We start from the raw sequence: 26,207 nt of genomic DNA, 5'->3' as shown, positions 1-26,207 counted from the left end.
CGTATGACAAGACGAAGTTGGAAACAAGCCCTGCTATAGCCAAAGCCCCGGTGAAGTACAGTCCTCTCTTCGGCCATTTCCAAAGAGGAATCAGCACCATAGGGGACAACCAGAAAAGCTGCATATCCACGGACAAGTACCAGGCCTGGTCCATACACTGCAAAAGAATAAAGAGCAGTTACCTTTACATTTGTTTGTGACACAGTTCTCTTTAGACTTAATCATAATATTTAGTATTCACTTGTTCGTTCTAACGTTCTTCACTGAAGCAATATCAACATTACAACATTTCATCATGAAGTACGCTGTTCTTTTCAGGCTTGAAGTCTCTGTCTACAAATTGGTATTTCCCTCAAATAACATCATGTGAGCACCAAATATTTCGTGTTCGCTGGTCAAAAACATTGTATCATTCCAATTCACCTTTCGTAAAAATTACAACGCTCTATAGTGCTGTAACAAAAGAAGTCGATATATCCGCCGAATTTGTAATATTTTGGTAATTTTTCCATCTGATTAAATCATATTTCTCAGTGTACACATTTTTTTACTATTTGCTTTACGTCGCACCGACACAGATAGATCTTATCGCCACGATGGGTGAGGAAAGGCTTAGGAGTTGGAAGGAAGCTGCCGTGACCTTTATTAAGGTACAGCCCCAGCATTTGCCTGGTGTGAAAATGGTGTACCATTCTGTTCAGTCATTAATAAGTGATATTTAACGCAGAAATAATATTGCGCAACCTGACGCCAACTGTAAGGGCGTGATGCTATATAGAACGCGGGAACTCAGGAGGTGATTCTTTTTTTTTTTGCTAGGGGTTTAACGTCGCACCGACACAGATAGGTCTTATGGCGACGATGGGATAGGAAAGGCCTAGGAGTTGGAAGGAAGCGGCCGTGGCCTTAATTAAGGAACAGCCCCAGCATTTGCCTGGTGTGAAAATGGGAAACCACGGAAAACCATAGGAGGTGATTCCCTAGGCTGGGTGTGGTTATGCACAAGTGAGAAAGGATATATGTGGAAGGGAGAAAGAGAGATAAGAATTTGTTTTGGGAAGCACCATACCACCCTGACAATAATTTTAAGCGGGAACAGTCAGGTTCACCACATCACGGGAATTGAGTGATATCTGAAGGTTTTCCGAAAAATTAAAGAGATGAAAATTGTACCAAGAGGAACTCTCCTTCATCATGAACTTTTAAATTTACAATTCATACAGATCGATCTGCATATATTCTTGTAACATGTGTGTGTTTTCTTCCTATCTTAATAAAGTACAAATGTTGTCCCGTTCCCGTATGGCCCCAGGGAAATGCGAAATTATTTCCGCCCTGGTGGCACCTCCAAATTGTGTTGGCAAGCCTTCCTCCGACCTGCGCACTTGTCGTGTTCTCTCCCCACCTTGCCCCTCCTCGCCCCTGACGAGGGATGGCACGGTGCTCGCAGAAAACTTCCTTCAGTTCGCTTGGAGCGAGCAAGCAGCTTGGTCATCTAGCCGCGAGCGTGGAGGTAGGAAAGCTTACCAACCAACGTTAGGCTTAGGGAGGGAGTTGCCTTATATTGAGAATGTAACGTGTTTGTTCTCTTGTTAATAGAGGCTAAGAGCCTCAGTAAATAGTAAGAGGGTTTGCTTCTGTAAAAGTTAATGTGTTAATGGGGTTTCTTTGAATTCAACATGTTGTCACTAAAAGGAGTTTGTTAAGAATTGAGAATTGAGAGTTGTAATATTTGAATTGTTCGAGGGCAGGTTCCCCAATGAATACGGACTTTATTTGTGCGCACTTATTATTGTAATAAATGTTCAGCATTACAACGACTCGGTTTTCACTGACTGCGTTATGGCTCTCTTTGTCCGTCACTGGTATTCAGCCTTCGGTCTTGAAGCCCGCACCTTCCTTATTCCCACATCGCTGCCAATTTTACGAGGTGCAGCAAAAATTATCTCCAGAATTTTATGAAGGGCATGCGTTCATCCTACTCCAAGGCACAGTTTGCATATGGACCGCGACAGCTCACTAAAATTTGAAAAATGTGGTGGAGGAAGAAGAACAAGATTTATGAATGGCTGGTTGCCTAGTACATCCATCACCGTCATTTCCATCAGCTCAGCGCGAATTGAATTGAACTGAATTGAATTGAATTGAATTGAATTGAATTGAATTGAATTGAATTGAATTGAATTGAATTGAATTGAATTGAATTGAATTGAATTGAATTGAATTGAATTGAATTGAATTGAATTGAATTGAATTGAATTGAATTGAATTGAATTGAATTGAATTGAATTGAATTGAATGGAATTGAATTGAATTGAATTGGATTGAATTGGATTGGATTTAATTTTTTGATAATTTACATGCAATTGAGGCTGAAAATCCCCTGTACTGTATGTAGGGCCTTCATATACACAGGTTTATGAACACAGTAACTAATTGTTTATAACATTATATTAAACATTAGAGTTAAAATGGATTAAAACACAGATACCACATCCAGTAAAATTAAAACATTCTCCAGAGAACCCGTGCCGCTCTGCAGCATTCGTTATAAATTGGTCAGGTGACTCTTCTTGGTATGCATGTAGTCATATTGTTTTGCCTGCCCTTTACATTGGTTTTATGAACATTTAGTAAGAAGCGCGTTATGGTATGCCGCAGTTCGTTAGCAGCATCCATCCATTCTAACGTCATCATGCCGTCTGTTTGGTAAAAGAATCTATTAATTTATTCGCTTTTAAATCGTGCAGTTCTTGATGTAAAGCTTGTTATTGTGTCGTAGAAGGCAATGGTACATTTACCTTCTATACAGAACGCTTGTCTTGTGAGCTCAGAGGTCAGTCTCGAACGATCGTTATTTGCTAGAGAGACTACTTCTTTAAGATACACTCTTCATTCTTTCTAGTCTTTCGATAGGTGTTCTCAGATAAGGTCTAAGGCGTATATCATGATGGGGTCTGTTTGAACCTAGAATTTTCTCTTAGGAGCGTGTAAGTTGTTAGGAACGCTTTTACATCTGTTGAATATATTTGAAAGCTGGGAAAGGTTACAGTATCAAAGAGCATCTAGTAGGGAATAGTATTCTTCAGTGATCAGGGGCTTGACGGGTAATAGTCAAACATGGCTGCATGAAAACACATTGCTAAGGATGAAAATCACATATATTATAATATTAATGAATGTGTTAGTCGCTTAGTACAGAATGTAATTTTTGGTGTGGTTATTAATTATTTGATTTTATGATTACTGAAAATTGGCCGATCAGACCAAGGAAATGCTGGGTCTGTACCTTAATTAAGGCCACGGCCGCTCCCTTCCCATTCCTAGGCCTTTCCTGTCCCATCGTCGCCATAAGACCTATCTGTGTCGGTGCGACGTTAAGCAAATAGCAAATAGCAAAATTAGCCGAACTTAGAGACTCATCAATGTCTCCTAATTACCCGTCATGTGATTCCAGAGAGAACGAAACAAAAATGAAGCAATTAGACCCAGTAGAAGGGACGGAGGGATATACCAAATCTGTTGTAAACTCTTTTAATGTAGAGATCATACAATAAGGAATAAAATAAAAAAACATTAAGCCTATTTATTATTTTAGACTATAATAATCTAAAGCAAAAGTTGTGAGAAAATCAGTTCTCTAAGAAATATTCATATTTCTGATTGTTAGAAAAAATAATACGTGATCTCATTCCCTTGCGTTCTCCTCCAGGAAGACAGATGTTAAGGACTGATATTTTTTGAGAAATGGTGAAGATTAAAGGCGTTAAACATGTGTTGCATTGCCAACAAAAGCTTCGTTCAACTTCGTGGTAGGATGGAGGGGAATTTGAAGGGTAGTTTATGTAAACCGTATTATCTGTGTTATGTGATGACTCCATAGTTTTATGTGCGTTATGGAGGTATGATGAGGTCTTCAGTTTGAGAACTTTTGTGCGCAGCAACAGCTACTGAGAGTTTTCGACGTTCATGGAGTTTTGGTCATTGCAGCTGTATGTAATCAGGTGTTATGTGTTCATCACGCCTGGCATTTGTAATGTAACGAACACATGCGTTTTTTATCCTCTGTTAGATACATGTTCAAAGTTTCAGATACTTTACGGTGTACAACTGAAACATACTCAGTGTTTGGCAACATACGACTTTGAAGAAGTACTTTTCTCATGAAAGATGGTGAACATGAGACGAAACGTTTCAAAATATGCATGGATGACACAACTTTTCGGAGTAGATAACACTTGTGTAGGTTGAGTGAACCTGAAATCCATTCGGTTCTCCAGAAATACCAGGTATCCAGAAAAAAGTTCGAACCGCTGGGACGAGTAGCGAAATTCGAACAGCAGGTGTGTGGATGAAGTCAGCTGTTGGCATTCCCGTAAACCGTTACACTAAACAGACTTATGAGGCGTGTTGTCCATGTCGAAAACAGTTCTGTAGGAACCACAATACTGAATTGAACATGCCAGTATGAAAGGATGTTAAAGCAGTGTTCAAATTGGGCAGCAGTACAGCAGAAGCTGCTTGGAAGCTCCGCGTTTGGAGAGGTATCAGTGAGGCCAGGGCCGCATCTACGTGATTTCACACGGCGTTACTGCGTGAAATCTCGTGTCAAAAATGCACAACACTAATATGGATGGGACGGCCACACACAGCGTGATTTCTCGTCGCGGGACACGAGGCAAAGTGATCCAGAATAGGCCGAAGTCCATTTTGTTTGCGTGTTTTCTCACTCAGTGCGTGGTCGCACTTGCGGAAAGAAACGTTGCGGTTTAGCGTTCTTGTTTGAATACTGCGTTCGTTTTGTACTTTCAATTTGAAAAATGGGGGTACAAAATTATCCGTGCCTTTACGATACAAAGGAACAAGAGTTCAAAAATAGAGACATGAAGAGAGATGCGTGGTTATCGGTAACGAGCACTGTGGTGGTGAAGACGTTGTGTTTCTTTTGCTGATAGCATTTTTGAACTAACAGATTAGCATTTCAGACGAGGTTAAGGACACTCGGTAATACTGAAAAAAATATCTTGGTTGTCTTTTAGTTTATTGTGTGTTGGAACGGAAATTATCAACTTGATGATCTGTCACTTATTATAGAATGGATGCAATATTTTCTTAGACGACGACCAACAACCATCGCAGCCTATAACACAACAACGGAGTTATTATTTAATGGAATTCCTTCCATATGCAGAGCAAGGGCGAGGCTTTGCTACTTTTCAGTATACAACGCAGTAATAAAATTACGCCGTGCAAACACAAAAGAGTGAAAACACGCAGAATTCCAGCGTGTCAAAATGCAAGTGTGGCTACCCACCTGGCACGTCGTCCAGCTGCGTGAAAACAGGCAGTACCGCAGTGTGAAATCACACAAGTGTGGCCGTAGCCAGAGTGAGCGCACAGCGAGAGTGGGTCAGTCGATTTGCATCGGGAGATGGACCAGTGCTGATATTGTGCACTTAGAAAATTCCCGGAGCGTGGCAAAACCATCACAGCCGAGATGTACTCGTCCCAGTTGTAAAACATTGAAGCTGCACTGCATCAGAAACAGCCAGCACTACTCAAAAGGAAAGGAGTGATCCTTCTTCAAGACAACGCCGGTGCTCATACGGTGAGAGCTACAATTGATTCAATCATCACACTTGCTTGGGAAATTCTAGCTCGTCCTCCTTACTCGGTCCGATTATCTCCTGTTTTTCCCATGGATAACTGTTTGCGTGAACAACAGCTCAGAAACTGAGATGATTTCACGCAGACCCTAAGACATTTTTGCTCCAAGCTGAGGGAGAGTATTATCTACACTAATATTATAAAGAGGAAAAAGTGTGTATATTTGTAATGGTTAGACTCAAAAACTTCTGAAACGATCATAAAAATTACTTCACCTATAGAAAGCTACATTTCCAGTGAGTAACATGGGACGTATTTTATTTCAAAACAATTCGAGAGGGGGCGACGGGGGAGATATAAAAATATAAAAATAAGAGGCTAATACAGGCGAAATCGAATTTGTCGTACAAGGACGAGACAAAGCTCAGATTAATCGCCTTGACGCAAGGAACAAAACTCGGTAAGTCCTACGGACCCGAAAACCATGTTTTAAGGCCCTAAAAACAACCGGTATGGAGATATTGGCAGCGCAGTACTCCTGCTCTAGGAATTGGATAAAGAAATCAACTGCCGTAACCATGGCAACGTCAGATCCAAGATTCTACAGCAGCAAAATTATCTACAATATATCATAAAAACCTAACATGCTAAAATCTCCTTTAAAAATAAAAGAACATAAACTTTGGTTTTCAGAAAATCCACTTAAGAGTTGAAGGTTGGGGGTGGGGGTGAAAAGAAGTGAAGAAAGATTTGAATTATTTATATGAGGATATATATAACTCAGAAACTGAAGATGTTACAGACGTTAAAATTGGTACTTGGAATCTCCTTTAAAAATAAATGAACACACTTTTTTTTGGAAATTCCACTTAAGGGGGTGAAATAATAAAAATTGCGGGTGAATGCTTAAAATGAGTATCTTCTTCTTCTGCCGCTTTTCCCACACCTGTGGGGTTGCGGGTGCGAACTCTGTTGCAAATATGGGATTGACCCTGTTTTAAGGCTGGATGCCCTTCCTAGGGATGTAATTACTATTGCGAGTTCCTGTTGTGGTTGATAAAATGATGTGTTGAGTAAATATGAAGAGGAGAATATTGAGACAAACACAAACAACCTATCTCCGAGCCAGAAGAATTATTCACCCGCAATTTAATTCCCCGACTCAGACCGAGATCGAACCCGGAATTCTGTGAACCGAATTCCTCAACGCCGACCACTCAGCCAAGGAGTGGGGCAGTTTTTAAAATAAGTATATCTACAGTATACCTCATAAATTTAACGTGTTACAGACGTGAAAACTGATATCTGTAATCTCCTTTGAACATAAAGAAGCACGTACTTTTTGTTTTCGGAAAATCAACTTAAGCGAGAGATCGAAAATAAGTGAAGAAGGGGTTGAATTATTTTTATGAGGATACTTATATCTCAAAAACTAAAAATTTTACCGACGTGAAAATTGGTATTGGAACCTCCTTTAGAAATAAAGAAACCCCTTCTTTCTTTCGACTTGAAAGAGGACGGTTTCTAACATGTAGAGCTCCATGTCGCATGTTCCAGATTCAGCCCTGCCAGTAGTTTGGTCATATTAGCCCCAGAAGGCAATGCCTCAAACGTGGTTCACAAAGAGGTTCTGGGGTAAATGAAACGCAATTTTTCAGCGTGTTTTTATACTTTAAGGATATTTAGATAATTCCTTAGTGCAGTACCGAGGAAAAATTAATTTTTATCAACTTGCGAAATCATCGCGAGCGAAGCCGTAGGTAACAGCTAGTGCTGAATAAAATACCTTTACAAGAAAATACCGAATCGTTATTTCTCACTGGAAAGTGCGACACGAACTGTTTTGATACCTTGCAGAACACACGTTCGTTTTCCTGGCGGGGAATTGAATCGACATCCTCTGATTTAATTCACTATCAGCATAACATACAAAGATAATTCACGTACCTGTTCATTCACCTTAATGTAGTTCTGAAGGTAGAGAAGGGTAATCCACCAGTTGTGCTGGCAATAGTTTCCAAGGTACTCCTGAACGTAGTTCCAAAAGGGGCCAGTACCAGCGCGCCTTAGCAGAGAAACCTGCAGTAGGACCATTATTGCCAGAGCAGGAGTTAGCCTAGAATCACACAACAGTAATAGTTATTTCTATGATAAGAGAATTTGACAGCTCTAATCTACAGAGAGCTCCCATACTAATAGCTCTAAAACATTGACTCGGAAAAAGCCAAAGACAGAAAATAAAATTAGTGTGTTAGTAGATACTCCAGAATTAGAGCAGTGTACGACCGAGTAATGCATTTGTTGGCGGAACCTTGTGTTTCTATGTCTTCTGGTATGGGCTAGAACAGTTTTGTTGCTTTCATTCCCAAGGAGAGGAAATATCAAAGCCTTGAGATTTGTCGATGATATTGTTATTTTATCTGAGACTGCAAAATATCTCGGAAATTGGGAAAGGAGCCCATGATGAAAATAAATAAGTCCAAAAATGTAATGGAGTGCAATCGAACGAAGGCAGGTGGTGCAGGAAATATCACATTAGTAAATTAAATCTTGAAGGAAGTAGATGAATATTGTTTCTTGGGTAGCAAAATAACTAACGATGGCAGAATTAAGGGGGACAAAAATGCAGACTAGCACAAGCAAGGAAGAGCTTTCTTAAGAAAAGAAACATTGATATAGGAATTAGAAAGACGTTTCTGAAGACTTTCATCTGGAGAGTGGCATTGTAAGGAAGTGAAACATGGACGATAACTAGCTCAGAAAGAAAGAGAATAGAAGCTTTTGAAATGTAGTGTTACAGAAGAATGCTGAAGGTCGAATGGATAGAACGAATCACGAATGAAGATGTACTGAGAAGACAATTGGTGAAAGGAGATCGATTTAGCTAAATTTTACGAGAAAAAGAGATGGAATTATCGGACACATATTAAGCGCCCAGGACTTGATAAGCTGGCTTTTGAAGGAAGTGTAGGCGGTATGAACGTTAGGGGTAGAGCAAGGTACGAACATGACAAGCGGACGTAAGGATGTAATAGTCACGTAGAAACGAAAACGTTAGCACAGGATAGGGTGGCATGGAGGGCTGCATCAAACTAGTCTATGGAGTGATGGCTCAAACAAGAACAATGTCAAGAAGGGTGGAAGGGAAGTTGCTCGACGTGTGGACCGTAATGAAACTGATACAGTTCGAACGTGGAAATGGTACAAGGAGATACAAACAGTTGATAGCTTGCCTCCCGCAGGTCACCCTACAGCTACGACTGCACTTGATGACCGTTACCTTCATATCAGCTCGGAGGAACCCTGAACGCAATGCCACTATGCTGAATAATGATCTTTTCGGAGATACAGGTCGCACATTTTCAACTCAGCCTGTGAAAATAGCTTTGTGAGGCACAACTTTACTCTCGATGATAATGTTGAGGCCCAGCACTGAGACCTAGACATTATGGATTGCTGAATGTATGATGAATGATCTCTTCAGATCTGGACTTCCCACCGATGAATTTTGCATGAGCCTTGTTTCTAACGATCAACGTCAACTCTTGTTTGGAGTTAATCTGGTTATGCTTTACGTCTCACACTGCCCGGCACGCGTGACAAGGTGATGGTTCACTAATGTGACATTACATGGGACCATCGTACCTCAGTCCTAGTCATAGCTGTGCGATACAGGGACTACATCCTCCGAACCATAGTGACACCATACTACCAGCATTTTGGAGGATAATTTATCTCAATGTAAGATAATGCGTGCGTCCATCGTGTGGTTCTCATTAATCATAATATCACAATATCACCCGACTAGAGGGACTGTCATATTTATCGGACAAGAACCCTATCGAATATGCCTGATATAAACAAAAGAGGAGCCTGACACCCCAGGAACTACTCTGCGAAATCCACGCCAAACCACCACTGAGGAGTGGGACAGTTTGGACCAACATTGCTTTACTGACTAGTGGATAGTATGCCAAGACGAATTTAGGAATGCATCAAGGGAAGGGTACGTGTTACCCGATTTAAAAAGTGCTGGTGTGTGCTGTATTCAGTAACTCAAATTCAGATACCATTTCTGTATTGTTGTAAAGGCTCTCATTTGTTGTTTTGTTGGGCAATAAACAATAACGCTGACATGGTACCTCTCTATTGTAAAGGTTCAGGAACGCTTTGGTCTGAGGAGATGCAGAACTGTTTTTATTTCTGTACAATTCATCTTGTTCTTACAACACTGTTTATACTTACTGATATAACAAGACCCCGGATCTTTATGCAGTAGTAGGTTACGATGCAAACTAATTAGGTTACTAGGAAGTGTAGTCTAGGCAGGTCTTCCGTAATGCAGTGAGAGTAACATAAATTTTAGGGGTTCTGATGGGCCGAACAGCTAATGTTTATGCAAATCAATAACATAACCCTTGCGCAAATTAGATTAAATTTGTTACTCGCTCCAGTCAATTTGCGTTCTAACCTATTACTGCATAAAAATCCTTGCCCTAGATATAACTATTAACAAAAATCTCACCTGATATATCGGTGTAGGTAATACATAGGAACGTTGAAACTATTGGTCTTTGGGACTTTCTGTAGAAACGTGTAGGCAACCAGCAATCCACTCAGGACAAAGAATGTATCTACAGAAAATGTTGCGTTTGTTATCCATAGATATCTCCAGTCACTATATATCTGTAATTTAAGAAGAATGTGTCTATTAGAACTACAGTCATCCAGAAACCCAATATAATTTTTAGAAAATGTATATAGATGGTTCAGCACCTTAAATACTCTAGTTTCACATGGTTTCTCATACAGATACCCTGGGTAACAGAAGGCGTCACCACCCGCCGAGGTTAGAAGTGGTCTACAATGTATTCTGGCTCAGGGGTTAGTGGTGGTACATGGGTTCTTATTGGATACAAGTTGCTGTACGTCGCACTTGTACAGATAGGTCATGTGGCAACGAGGGGACAGAAAAGGGCTAGGAGTGGGAAGGAAGCGCCCGTGGCCTTAATTAAGATACAGCCCCACCATTTGCCTGGTGTGAAAATGGGAAGCCATGGAAAACCACCTTCTCGACTGCTGACAATGGGATTCGAACCCACTACCCCCCTAACACTGGATACTGGCCACACTTAAGCGACTGCAACAATCAAGTCGGACTATGGCTAATTCGGTAGCCTCTTCCTTCCAGTGGGCTGCTTTTCCAAACCTTCGCTCTTTGTGTGGTGATGGAATAACAGTGGTATTTTTCTTTCTCTGCATGAAGGAGGGTGTGAGAAGCGACTATCAGAGATCCCAGGGGCTGTTAACCTCCGAGCATGAGTTAGCGGCTCTAGGACTCCTAGGTGAGTCTTGCATTATTTTAGTTGTTCAATCCTCTTTAAATAGGGGAGAGGGTGTAGTGGTAGACTTCAACTCTTCTAACTCTAGAACAATGTTCTACTTCAATAACAACCAGTTTCCTATACACAACAGATGGCTACGGCCAAATTTGCGTGATTTCATGCTGCGTTGCTGAGTGATATCTCGCGTCAAGAATGAAGAATACCGTACTAACGTAGACTGAACCGGCCACACACAGCATGATTTCCCGAGGCGGGACTAGAGGCATGGAGCGTCTTCAACGTTGCCCGCTCCAGGATTGGCCGAGGTCCATTTTGTTCCCGTTTAGTATCTGGCCACACTTGCCGCAGTAAGGAAAATATATGTGTAAATATAAACCCATATGTGATGTATATAAATTACAATTTCAAGAATTATCTGTGCAAGTTCAGTTGAATTAGGGCGAATGTGTATGCGTACGGGTGTGGGAGTGGTTGTGAATGAGTGCGTGTACAGGATATAAGTGAGGGTATAAATTATTGGGTCGTCTTGCTCTAAAATATGTTGCATAAATCAAGATAATCATTATTCGAAGAGTACAGTGGTCCGGCCCTACGATGTAGGGGGCAAAGCGTCCGCCTGTCACCCGGACGGGTCAGGGGTTCTTAATTGTAATGATTAATATCCCTGTTTGTGACGTCCTTAATCTTCCTTTCCTCACACACAACATTCCACACTACCGCCTTTCCAATTACATGCAGTTTCATTCAATATAGTGCCAGTAGGGGCAAAAGATCCACATGGATCGACGCCCCGAATAAATAGCATTTTTAAAAAATAGTACAGAATTTGGAGTGCAAACATGTACATTTAAAATTAGTTATATACACTGACTGACAGAGCAAATGCAACACCAAGAAGGAGTGGTTCGAAAGGGATGAAAGTTGGGGAAAAAACAGAGACGGCACGGACGAATAATTGATGTTTATTTCAAACCGATATGCAGGTTACACAATGCGCACGGCATCGACTCAGTAGGATGTAGGACCTCCGCGATCGGCGATGCACGCAGAAACACGTCGAGGTACAGAGTCAATAAGAGTGCGGATGGTGTCCTGAGGGATGGTTCTCCATTCTCTGTCAACCATTTGCCACAGTTGGTCGTCCGTACGAGGCTGGGGCAGAGTTTGCAAACGGCGTCCAATGAGATCCCACACGTGTTCGATTGGTGAGAGATCCGGAGAGTACGCTGGCCACGGAAGCATCTGTACACCTCGTAGAGCCCGTTGGGAGATGCGAGCAGTGTGTGGGCGAGCATTATCCTGCTGAAACAGAGCATTGGGCAGCCCCTGAAGGTACGGGAGTGCCACGGTCGCAGCACATGCTGCACGTAGCGGTGGGCATTTAACGTGCCTTGAATACGCACTAGAGGTGACGTGGAATCATACGCAATAGCGCCCCAAACCATGATGCCGCGTTGTCTAGCGGTAGGGCGCTCCACAGTTACTGCCGGATTTGACCTTTCTCCACGCCGACGCCACACTCGTCTGCGGTGACTATCACTGACAGAACAGAAGCGTGACTCATCCGCGAACACGACGTTCCGCCATTCCCTCATCCAAGTCGCTCTAGCCCGGCACCATGCCAGGCGTGCACGTCTATGCTGTGGAGTCAATGGTAGTCTTCTGAGCGGACGCCGGGAGTGCAGGCCTCCTTCAACCAATCGACGGGAAATTGTTCTGGTCGATATTGGAACAGCCAGGGTGTCTTGCACATGCTGAAGAATGGCGGTTGACGTGGCGTGCGGGGCTGCCACCGCTTGGCGGCGGATGCGGCGATCCTCGCGTGCTGACGTCACTCGGGCTGCGCCTGGACCCCTCGCACGTGCCACATGTCCCTGCGCCAACCATCTTCGCCACAGGCGCTGCACCGTGGACACATCCCTATGGGTATCGGCTGCGATTTGACGAAGCGACCAACCTGCCCTTCTCAGCCCGATCACCATACCCGTTGTAAAGTCGTCTGTCTGCTGGAAATGCCTCCGTTGACGGCGGCCTGGCATTCTTAGCTATACACGTGTCCTGTGGCACACGATAACACGTTCTACAATGACTGTCGGCTGAGAAATCACGGTACGAAGTGGGCCATTCGCCAACGCCGTGTCCCATTCATCGTTCGCTACGTGCGCAGCACAGCGGCGCATTTCACATCATGAGCATACCTCAGTGACGTCAGTCTACCCTGCAATTGGCATAAAGTTCTGACCACTCCTTCTTGGTGTTGCATTTGCTCTGTAAGTCAGTGTAAATATTCATTAAAGTGTACTGTACCTGGCTAAAACACGTAATATGTCGGGCACATGAACACATATTACTGCCGTCCTTTTCCAAATATTCCGGTAATTTTTACAATAATATACCTGGCTAAAACAGCTCCAGGTACAATACATAAATATACATGTAGGGGAGGAGGAATTTCAGTGTGTATTGGGCTTGCCCTTTCTCCATCTACCACCATAGATTGTACATGTTCAATTTAAGAAAAATAAAAAAAGAAAATAATAAAAATTTATGTTTCATCCCTTTGTTAGTGACATCTTCAGCTGATGAAGACAATTAATTACAGAAGATCCGATATTCAAGTACTTAAGTTAAAATTGACCATAAGAAGTATAAAATAAGTCATGCACAATAATAGGAACACTGCGGGACTCTTACAAAATGATTCACTATGTTCTTAAAAATAAGGCAAAGATAAAAATTCTGAAGAAAGCATATTAAAAGTAGTGTAGCGGTTTTCTAATACAAAACATCATTTAATCGTAAAGATTTCTTTTGGCAGTTGAATATTATATTAAGTGTAAAGTCAGTAAATATAGGTGAATTCCTGTTTCTGAGGAGCCTTCGTGGCTCAGACGGCAGCACGTCGGCCTCTCGCCGCTGGATGCCGTGGTTCAAAGAGATTTGTGCTGGACAAAGCGGAGGCGGGACAGGTTTTTCTCCGGGTACTCCGATTTTCCCTGTAATCGTTCATTCCAGCAGCACCCTCCATTCTCATTTCATAGCATCTATAAGTCATTAACAAATGACTTCGGGAGTGCGACCCCATCGTACTAATAGCCTATATATGATTCATTCATTACATCCCTGACCTGGTCAATGACTGGAAAACAGGTTGTAGGTTTTCATTTTTCATTTCCTGTTTCCGGAAACGAGGACAAAATTTCGTCTCGTAAACCGCATTGAATTCTTAATGAGGCGAAACGGCGCGGCGTGGATAATAATTTGAAGATCAAGTCAAAGTCAAGTTAATGCTTATGGAAGGAGCTCCCCTGCTGTACTGACGTGGGAATATAACTTATGCAGCTACTCACTTTTTCACCATATCGGCCAGGATTTAGACTGGGAAGGTTAATACCAGTGCCATAGCGATGCCCGAGTATCACCCACGCCATGCTGAAGAACCTTATCCCGTGCAAGCAAGTGATGGTATTTCCAGATCTGGAGGTCGATATCGCAAAGAGCTTCGAACCGTTCGTGTACACCGAGAAGGCGAGCAGAATGTTGATCCGAGATTCTGGAACACACGTGGTTAATTTTGGTCAAAGCATATTCTATCACAACACGCTAATGTCAGGTCTCACCATTGCTAACCCTTTGAGAGATATCAAGTCATGTTTGTGGAGGGATAGGAACATAAAATGACACAAAATAACAGGCAGTGTAGGAAGAGAGGGTCATAGGAGAAGGACACGATTAAAAACATGAAAACATGTTAGAGCGAGGTTAATCTACATCTTTTCACACACTGATAGATCAATCTCAGTTCTACATAATCATAAATGTCAGTTCAGACTGTGACAGACAAAGCTGACAGTACCAAAAATAAATTATACTACTATAGTCAATAAGCTCGTAGACTGGCGCCCACAGTCAGTGGGGAGATGGCGTACATTTATGTGCGTACTACAGTCAATATGTTCGAAGACTGACGCTAACAGTTCAAGGGTCACATATTCTTTGGACCTTTCTTTTGACATCATTTCCCGTCATGGCGATCCGCCAATTTGGACTTGATGATCTCAAACGTCTCACTAGCGGATTTGCCTAATTTTTAGCAGGTCTTGAAATTTCCCGTAGCTGAAACTACAACATCCTCAAGTTCCGCTGCTGACATTCAACTACCTTTCACAACAGCGAAATTTTGCTGGAAAATGCAAAGACTATCAAGGCAACGTCCTGTGGTTAGTTCTGCTTATAATGTGCGAAAGACTCTGCCTCTTGCTGGGACTGGGGAAGAATTGATGTCATGGCAACATCCTATGTTTAGTTCTGATTATAATGTGCGAAAGACTCTGCCTCTTGCTGGGACTAGCGAAGAACTTTCACGGCAAAATCCCGTGGTACAAACTCTCCGCTACAGTGCACCACAGCGACACTAGACGTCCAGTCCGCTAACTTAAGAACTTTGCTATGTATTGAACCATCCTGTTCATTGCGGCAATTGGATTAATTTTAGTATTGGATATTGGAATCACACAAGGCCACCCACGAAGCCAGTGTCTTACAGTAAATGTCATAAAGAAGTCCAGAAGAAGCGTTCTTGTGTGAAGCGAGTGCGAGCGTCGTTATGAGAAATCTCCAGAAACTCATTAAAAGGAGTTATGTCCCAAGCCAAGCCTCTTGATGAAGATTGGGGACGCTTCCCAGATCCCGGCAAAACGTATATGAGGAGGGAAGAAAGAATTAAATTAATATCTTTGGTTACGGAGGAGTTGCATTGGATTTGAGACAAGAATTGCAACCTGTATAATTTCTGCTTTATGTTGATATGCATTAGGGCTGCATTCATTAATGCATTCGTTAATTAGAGCTCATGATATACTTAGTGCGGGAAACATTTCGCGGGCGCGCGCGGATTGCACGCGACCAAGCGGCTTGATGACGCTATCCGGGATTATAAAATAAGGCCGCCTGGCATATCAGGCTCATTCTTGGACAAGAAGACCGCTTGAACGAGTCGTCATACTGCGTGTTGGTACTGAGAACAACGCTTTGTCTTCGAGCAGCACAGACGACGAGTACAGCTAGATCTGCGAGGAAGTAAGTAAGCAACTTGAATATTCAGCTTAATTTAAGATTTTACCTGTGAGAATATGCTATGGGGAGATGAGGTACTGCTTATAAGAGACTAATAAACTAGTAGCTTCATATTTCTATGAGGTCAAGTTATTACTGACGAAAGGCTAGAATTAATACTGGCTCAGGTTAGGAATTCTGAAACTATGTGTTGTCCGTGTGATAGGGTGAAAGAACAGTGACTGAGAGGAGTGAAGAAACTATTGTGGACCAGGTTAAAACTCTGAACGAGACTTGGTCAATGTGACGTATGAGACACGATAGTAGTGGAGACAGGCATCGAGTTTGGACAGTCGGTAATATATGAATTTATTTTCAGTTACCCCAGCATCAAGTCAGAACGAGTGTTTGACATCATCATTGCAAGGAAGCCACAACCAGGAGCTGAAGCCAACACGACAACGGGCATCGATCCAGGAACGTTGGGAGCACCTGATCAGCGCGACATCGAAGGGGACACCTTCCAACTACAGAGGGAGCTGTACGAAGACGCCACACAAGCAAGAATGTCTCCAAGTGGTCAACAGTATCTGATGCCAGCGCCGCAGTCTATCATGATGTGGTAGATTCAGTGGTCCACAGGGATGGCCGCTCCGTTATGTCAGCGATAACATAAGGTCAGAGCTTTCCAATTCTGTTTCAAGCATGTCATTTAAATTTAGATAGGAATATGGGGGCCGTCAGTCAACAGATTAGTTATGGTAGGAGAATTTTCCTTGTAATTTAGAGCTAGGCCTCAAGCTCGAACCCCGTACTTTAAGGTAGATGATTTATGTAGATTCCTTGTTAGCGTGTGTATTTTATTTCGATGGTATCATTTTACGTATGTGTGATTTTATGGGTCTGATCGAACTCCTGTGGTCATAGGAGGTTAGTCTTACAGATAGGTTTTTTTATATCGCATTTAGGCATTTGTTTCTGCAGACGTAGATGTGTAGAGTTGTGACCAAGACGTAACCAGTAATTCACCCAGCTTCACTGACAGGGCGAGCGAGTCCGAATATTTGAGAGATATGAGCATTATGCAGATAGCTGACTGTATGTATTTGAGATGAGAAAGCCCGGCACAGTTTGAGAGTGTATTGGCTGCATGAGAGAGGCCTGATTAGGGCCATGTGTTTATCGCATATTGATTTGTGTCTTTGTCGTATCAAGGTTGAGCCCATAGGAGGCGGAAATAAGATGAGTTATATCGCTGGGGATATTGAGATGAGGGCAGATCGCCCAGGTGTATTTAAAAAAGTACTTTTTAGCAGCCAGGTTACGTGAGGTATTTTGAGAGGCGAGATGTTTTTCTGGCAGTCAGCTGAGCCCATCAATTATGTGGACTGTCGCTGGTGAAGTGGTTACAGGGGTGAGGGTGCTGCGCCGGACGTCACAGTCTTGAGAATTGGTTATTGTCGTCTGCAGTTTGTCAAGTGTGCCAGGGCGGGAAGAAACGACCTTCATGTTTTGAAAGCAGGGAGAGATCTTTTTTATGTCCTATTTGTTCTACGTAAATTTTTAACACTGGCCCGTTTGATATTGACACCCGTGTATATGTTGGGTGTGTCCTTTTTATATTGTTTGCATAGGTATCTTATACGCCTTAATCGTCATGGGACTAGGGTTCATGACCGTGTCAGGTCATTGTACATTTTGTCGTGATATTTGTTAGCACCGGGGTTCGACGGCGCGAGGCATTGTAAATTTTATGGGAATCACTGTTTATGAGTATTTAAGCTGGTATCCATCTTTCGAAACTTCGTTACTTACACTATTGTAACATGCTTGTTGCAGCACAGCTGTTTTCGTGAAGGCGGTGAACTGGTTGTCATCGGCTCAGCGTTATTTTACCCTATCATATTGAAAAGCTCTTTCATTTGTAAATAATTCAATTTTGTGTAATAAATCCCTATTTGTTAAACTTTGAATGCAGCGATGTTTTCTGTTAGATATTTTATATTTTTTGATTTAGCGAATTCTTACCTGAGTAGGCACATGTCCTAGTGTTTTATCTTTATGTTGCCCCGTTATCCCCATGTTATCCCTGAGAAGAGCGCTTACCCGGCTGAGTGAAGAGGACTGTGTTCAGGTAAGACTATGTGCACCAGCTCACGTCTGTGAGAGTTCTTTCACTACTGTACTCTGGGTTCGAGACCGGCTTTCGCCTGGACGGAACTTTAGAGTCCAGTAGGGCACGGTATAACCTTTGAACGGTATTGGTGACAGCAATAGTCTAAGTTAGAACACCTACCTGAATTTAGGGTGAAGACGTCGTAAGCCGTGCTGAGAACCACTAACACGGCAACAATAATCAGTATACTCCTGCAAAATTAAACACAAACTGTATTAAAGTCTCGTTCATTCATTTGACTTCCCTTAAACAAAGTACAGTAACATGCCTACCGTTAAAATCTACGAACTAACATTGCAACTTCCTGTCAGGTTAGACCTCCTTTGATTCTCAACTCGGGCACGTCATAATGAATTATGAAAGAACCCAGAATAAGGTTCAATCACTTTCATGAGGAACATTCAGTAAGAATGGCCCAATTTCATTCTCTTAATGCTTCCATCAATGACTCGCTCACACAGTGGTGCACTGCCCTTTTAGAACAGGTTGACCGGATCGATTCTCAATCATTTCAGTGGTATTTGAATGGCCTCATATACTCCAGGGCGTAACGAACAAATTTTCGGTACTTCGGCGTCTCCGGAAAAAGTAAAAGTAGTTGCTGTGACTATAAAACATTAGTATTATTTTAATTTTGTTGAAATGTAGAAGAATAAGAAGAAGAAGAAGGAACGCCAGATGGGCTACCGGCGATATTTTCCGCACCTACATCATACTATATGATATGAGGAGTGTTTGTTCAAAAGGTGCTATTTCCACCTTAATAAAGTTATGGGAAAAACACAGTAAACGTAAAATAAATGACATGAAACGAATCCATGATCGGGTTTGGTAAAAACTCTAAGGAATTCCATCTTTCTGTTCTGGACTGCTCATGGTATTCGATAATATTCAACTACTGTTATGCATGTGGACGAAATAGTGGTTTACTTTTAGAAGTCAAAGTAGTACCTTTGTACAGACAATCCCCATATTCCGATCCCACTTTTACCCTTCAAAAATCCAACTACCTCGCTCAGGTTTTAACCTACGGAGATTGGCACAGTAAATTGCATTGGATAGATATATGAGGTGTTCTGGAGTTCCGGTGCTCCACAGTACATCCCAGAGTGCTTCCCATCTCACATTTTTAAGGCTTTCTTGAAGTCAAGGAAACACAGAAACATCGCGATGTTGAATTCTCTGGCATTTTCAATGATCTGACGTATATTCAGACCTATTCTCTTGTGTCTCCTTTCAAGACATGCACACACGGGAACGAGATATTCAGGTGAATTCTACTTGCCTCTCTGATTCTATGCCGTTTAATGGTTGGTACTGAATTTAATACGTCATCGTTAAATTTATAGGTTAATAAGACGTTTTCTGTAACATAAATTTGTGTTGTTTGCAACGATGTTACTATATTCACCTTGCATAGGCCTACAACACGCTTGGAGGTGGAGGTTTAATGTGAGGCACGTACAATTTTCAAACAGGCCTATTTTTCGGAAAATTGGAATGGAGCAGAGTAGGCTTCGGCTAACCGTGGCCTCGGCTCTAGCTCTGTATTTGGGAGGCAATGGACTGGTCTCACCGTTGGCTGTCCTGAGAATTATTTCCCATGGTTTCCCATTCTCCTGAAAAAGCCGGGATAGTTCTTTTATAAGCAGCACCGCAAACCACCGCAACACATCTCCTGGCCTGAGAGTGGGCATCACCCTCCAGGAGGCCCGCCGTACCAGTCAGGATACGGAATGAAAACACTTTAGAGTATTAGTAGAAAATTCTAAATTGTAATATTTTCATATTCAATGAATAAAGAAATGGAAAAATATTTTCACTTAAAAAGGGAAGTGGGAAAACGAGGAGACTAAACCATGGTACTAGAGCTCGAATATTGAGGCAGTAATACGTTAGAATGCAAACTTCCTCAAGAGTGTAACAGCCCGGTTAACAGTCCCCTTATGAGGCTTGCCTACACTACAGGGGCCCGGTCCATCAGAACCGCTCGTTACTGTGTGGAAGAGCGGACTAGATGACTCTAACCTATTACTGCCTAAACACCTGAGCTGTACATGGTACTAATAATTTTTTGAACTCACGTGGCAGCCCAGTCCTTGGAATCTAGTTCTAGTTCCGTTTTCGTTTGACACAAGGACTCTGGCACAGTTGTGTATATATCTATGGAGTTAAGCAGCGGAGACACCGTAGTCAGCCTCTCCTTGAAGTCCTCCTTCACAATGAGTGCTGCGTCTTCTACGTCGCACGTCGAGGGTACACAGGTACCGAGATTGAGAGCTGCGTTCTCAATTGCAGCCGTTGCCTATGGAAAGACAGAAAGAAAATAAAAATTATTTCTTTGGGAAAGTGCATGAATTTATTTATTTATTTATTTATTTATTTATTTATTTATTTATTTATTTATTTATTTATTTATTTATTTATTTATTTATTTATTTATTTATTTATTTATTTATTTATTCCTTGTCCAGTGGTAAAGTTAAGGTTCTAAGCCCTCTCTTAAAATTAACCACATCATGTTTACAATAAGAAATTATATATTATAAAAAAATAAGCTACTTGCTTCCAAGCCAATTGCCTAAATGCAGAGCACCAGTTCAATCTTGTGGTGGTGGTGGTGGTGGTGATTATTGTCGTTAGAGGAAGTTCATCTAGGCAAACATCCTCTTGTCAGAGGGGGGGGGGGGTAAAATGGAAGGTCCGGCACTTCGGAAAATGAAGAAGGCATTGACCAAATAAATAAAAGAGCTACGAACGGCGTGAAAATGGAAGACTCCGTAGGCTTCGTAAAGCTAATACCGTCGGGGTCGGAAAAGAACAAGAGTAAACCAAGCGAGGTCCGATAGGGTAGATGAAACTGACGAGATTGACACAAGTAACTGGAATCAATGCCAGGACTCACATAAGGGCCCCGTGGTCTCCAAACCACTCTCCCAATTTAAGAGCTATTAAGAGCCATTTTAATCGCTTCTTATGACAGGCAGGAGATACCGTGTGTGTTATTCTACATCCCCACTCACAGGGGGATTAATCCTGAGGAATAACTATATTCTAGAATTGGAAAAAAGTGACTGATATTATTTAATCAATCAAGTAGCATGCGTGTTACATTTTTTAGAACATGTAATGTTCAACACTGTCAGTAATAACGCCTTCCAATAAAGAGCACAGATTTCATTTTTTTCTATTGACGTCAAAATATCAGCCGCCAATAGATATCTAGGGTGGAGGGAAACATCGCGAACCGGGCATGTGATTGTTAGACGGTTGGTCATACTGATAAATAATTTGAAAATAATTCGATATCGCCTACCGTTGTCATTGTATTAGCCAATCAATTCAAATGGACTTGTGTTGCCATGTGAATCCAAGTCTACTGCACGCATCCCACGTGGCTGTAAGTGACGGGTCCCCAAGTAGCTACCGAACACAAACACCAGGGGTTTCAGTCTGTGTTGCCGTAGCGCACATGCTATTCGGCGATCCCATCAGGTCGGACGTCCGTGTTCAAATCCTTCCCCTGCGGAGAGTTTCCTTCGATTGGTGCTCCCACATCGATCTTAAATCGCATGCAGATTTAGTAACACCGCCCGGCAAAGCCCCCTTGAATTCGCTAGAGAAGCAATCTGATTAGCTAACGTCAGTAGCTGATAAAATAATAACAGGACGGGATGTAGAATTATGTTTTCAAATTATGTATCCTCTAACGCTCATATATCCAGTACACGTTATTCCTGACCACCGTATGTTGTTCCTCGGGCACGAACATCATACCATGAACAAAGAAATTATCTTCATAAAATAAAAAGCTATCTGCATCTGCAGTGTAGTGGTCAGTGTCACCCATACAGGGCCGAATTCGATTTCCGGCTATGCCACGAAGTTTGAAAAGCGGTACGAGGGCTGGAACAGTGTGCACTAAGCCCCGGGTTGTCAACTGAGTGCAGGGACTAAGATTCCTACCTCAGCTACCTTCGAAGTGTTTTTCCGTGGTTTCCCAATTCTCCTACAGCAGTTGAGATAGCCTGGACGAGGTACTGGTCCTCCTCCCCATTTTCATCCCAGACCCAATGTCTCACGCCCCAGGACACTGCCGTCGAGGCGGTAGAGGTAGGATCACTCGCTGAGACCGAAGTGGGTGGGGGGGGGAGACGAAACCTGGAGTGTAAACTGAATAAGAAAAAATAAATTAAAATACAATTAATGGTATTGAAATTAATTTAAATAAATAACCAATTAAATTAAATTTAGACGTTGCTTTACGTCACACCGACACAGACAGGCTGCATGACGACGATGTGATAGGAAAGGTCTAGGAGCGGGATGGAGGTGATCGTGGCCTTAATTAAAGAACAGCCCCGGCATTTGCCTGGTGTGAAAATTGTAATCTACGGAAAACCATCTATAGAGCTGTCGGCAGTGGGGTTCAAATACACTATCTCCCGAATGCAAGTTGACAGCTACGAGACTCACACCAAGCGGCCAGTCGCTCGATGACTAAACAGGTATAATTTAATCGAGATCAACATTTAACCTATTAGGTCGTGCTGCGTACATATAGCCTAGTACGTGATGAAGAGATGTTAAGTACAGAATAAAATGGCCAGCCGGACACTAGAGGGATTCAAAGCCACAACCCCCCCATTTCGCGTCGGTTGCTCTACCAGTGAGCTCGATTATATTGCGGTCATGAAAATTCAATATTCAGTGACTTGGCTCACGAAGGACGAATTGCACGCACTCTGCATTGTGATGGCCGTAGTGCCAGACCTGTAGCTTTCTAACAGAACGAATATGACCTGGGCCACCATTGCTCTATTGGTAGGCCTACGCGAAATCGGGAGGTTGTGAGTTCGGATCTCACAGGTGTCTCGCTTGCCAGTTTTGTTCCCTGCTTAACGTCTCTTCAACAGTTGCTGTACAGGCTGATTCAGCTAAGTTGTCCATCTCAGATATATTCCTATCCGTTAAAAGTAATATAGATATTCCGTTTTCGAATTCCTAAATTGTGTGAAGGGGCTCATAAAATACTGTCCTATTCCTCTCGATCACATTATGTAATCACCGAGAAACCGGTAGTGACTTCGCTTATTTTATATGAGACTATACTAATTGCACCCAATAGAGTAATTATGAATCGAGGGACAAATTCAGTGATATGCTTTTTTGGAAATCCAATGAGTACTTTTGGGGATATTAAAGGGGTTTCTTATGTTTGGGTATTACACAGAAAGTGATGTGCCATTCGCTGTGATGTCCAGTGTATTGTCCTCTGGCTTAACTCACGCTTTGATGATAAACACTTATACAGAACATATTCACCACATACAGTAGCATATTATGATGGTATGTGAAATTATCGAAATGTTTGATGGTCAGCCACACGCACTTAAATTATTATAATTTCACTGTCTTATCTGGTCTTTTATAAGATTCAACGCCAATGAAACATATGCTATTTAACTCCGAAATGCTGTAGGCTGTTTGTTTTCTACGGCCCCCTCATGATAATGGTGAGGTACATATGTTTATCAGCAACGCGTGAGACAAACACGCGTACCAGACATCTATTTCTGTCTAATGCCTACACATTTTAAACACTTTAATTCCTCCAAAAGTACTCTTCGGATTCGCAAAACAAGCACATCGCAGAATTTGTCTCTATATTCTTAATTATTAATTAGTATAGTCCCATTTAAAAATTATATTACGTATGTGATAAAGAGGAATAGGACAGTATGTAACGAATTTGAAAACAGAATGGAATTTGAGGTGGACAACTTAGCTGAACCACAGTGTATTTATGCAACACCTAAAAGGTTGATAGTTGATGTCCATTACTGCCTGAAAATTCAACATTAATAGACAATTTATGCTGGGTTTGAAACTTGAAGAAAAGGTGCAAATCGAGGTTTTCCAGACAGTATTTTGGACTGGGAGTGTCAGCTTCCTGTAGTTCATGCCAGTGCCTCAATAATTCAGGGTGCCGAGCAGAGTGGCTCAGATGGTTGAGGCCCTGGCCGTCCGACCCCAACTTAGCAGGTTCGAACCTGGCTCAGTCCGGTGGTATTTCAAGGTGGTCAAATACGTCAGCCCCGTATCGGTAGATTTACTGGCACGTAAAATAACCCCTTCTGGACTAAATTCCGGCACCTCGACGTCTCCGAAAATAGTAAAAGTAGTTAGTTCGACATAGAGTCAATAACATTATTACTAATAATTCAGGTAAATTTTCATTTTTATACCTGCCTTTCTACAAAGCTGTAATTGGACTTCCATTTTTAGTATAGATAGATAAATTCTGATATTTATCCCTCCATTTGCCCGTACCACCTTCTACCATTCCGGTTACCACGGCCGCTCCGCATGTCTCTGGAATGAGCTATCGCCTAGAAAAAAGAAGCCGTGAACGGGAGTGAATGTCAGTGCAAGTGTCTTTGAGTGAATACATGACTGCACGAGTGTATATGTGTGAATATTATCTTAGTGGGTCTTGAAGCAACTATATACATCGGGCTTGTACTTTTTCACCAGACCATCCATGAAATCTTTATGATTTGTGGTAAATAATAATAATAATAATAATAATAATAATAATAATAATAATAATAATAATAATAATAATAATAATAATAATAATAATAATAATAATAATAATAATAATAATAAATAATAATAATCAAGGAGTTCAAATCGGAGTCATGTTAGGGTGCAAAATCCAAAATTTTGCTGTCGATAACCTAGCCTTTACAGATGATCTTGTATTTCTTCCGATTCCAAAAACACAGTCACAAACAGGTTTTCTGCTTAAAGGACAAGCCACGAATGTAGGCCTACATATCTCTTTCGAGAAAACAAAAATTTTAACTAAAATCAAGCTGGCACCCTGAGAGCTCAGAGTGGGACAAGACAAAATGATACGAGCAGGTACGTTCAAGTATCTGGGAGAACTGTTAACACCAAATTTGTCAGGGAAAGAAGCCTTTACATTACGGATGAACAAAATGGAAAAGGCGTACCATTTATCTACACCAAAAGGTCCATATATTTCAAAGCAAAGCTGAGGCATTACTGCAGTGTCATCACTCAAGAGGTCTCATACGCTTCAGAATGTCTTGCAATGAACAAAAATGGCCTGGTCGAGAAACTGGAGGCCAAAAAAAAGGAAAATTTTGAGAAAGATCTTAGATCCCGCTAAAGACAATGGGAAGAACAGAAGGCGGCAAAACAATGAACTATACAGCCCATAGAAAAGATTACCAATACCATCCGGAAACGAAGAATTAATTACCTTTCATGGGCATGTGAAGCGAATGCAAGATTGACCAACCTCATCATTACCTTCCTTCAGCAGAAGAAAACCAATTGGGCTGGTTTAATTGAGGTGGATAGAGACCTTCAAGGAGTGAGAATCACATATAATGACATCCAGGAGCGTGTCCCACTTAAGAAGAAACTTCAAGCGTTCCAGGATTTCCGAGACAAGCCAAAATTATAAACAGGAATGGTACGGACGCAGGAGATGAAAAAACGACACCGAGAACGCATACGGAAATACTGCGCAGACATCAAAGTCAGAAGTAGGCAGATGAAGTAACGCGGTCCAAAGTTCGGCGATACGACATGAGTAATAATAATAATAAGGAGAAGAAGAAGAACCAAGTCACTCCAACCAGAAGCTACCAGATAAACATGGTGAGAGATCCGACAGTCATGAGGGATTCGTGCCGATATGGGTGCCAAACGCAAGAAACCATCCAACAATTTACATCCGAATGCTCGTACTTCTCAGGAAGGGATTACAAGGAACACCACGAATCGGATGCCAAGATTTTGCACCAATAACTTGCTATTAAATTCAGATTAGTTGATGAAAGACTTCTCTATTTTAAGTAGAGCCCTCAAGCTGTACTCGAAAATGGCAAGATTAAAATGGACTGGGACCTAACAGTTATCACGGATAAGACGACTATCCACAACAGAACGAATATAGAGGTGTTGGAGAAGGGTAAAAATGTGTC

This window comes from Anabrus simplex, chromosome 3 (assembly GCF_040414725.1).
Source record: "Anabrus simplex isolate iqAnaSimp1 chromosome 3, ASM4041472v1, whole genome shotgun sequence".
Taxonomy (NCBI): Eukaryota; Metazoa; Arthropoda; class Insecta; order Orthoptera; family Tettigoniidae; genus Anabrus; species Anabrus simplex.
This window is presented reverse-complemented; position numbering follows the sequence as displayed.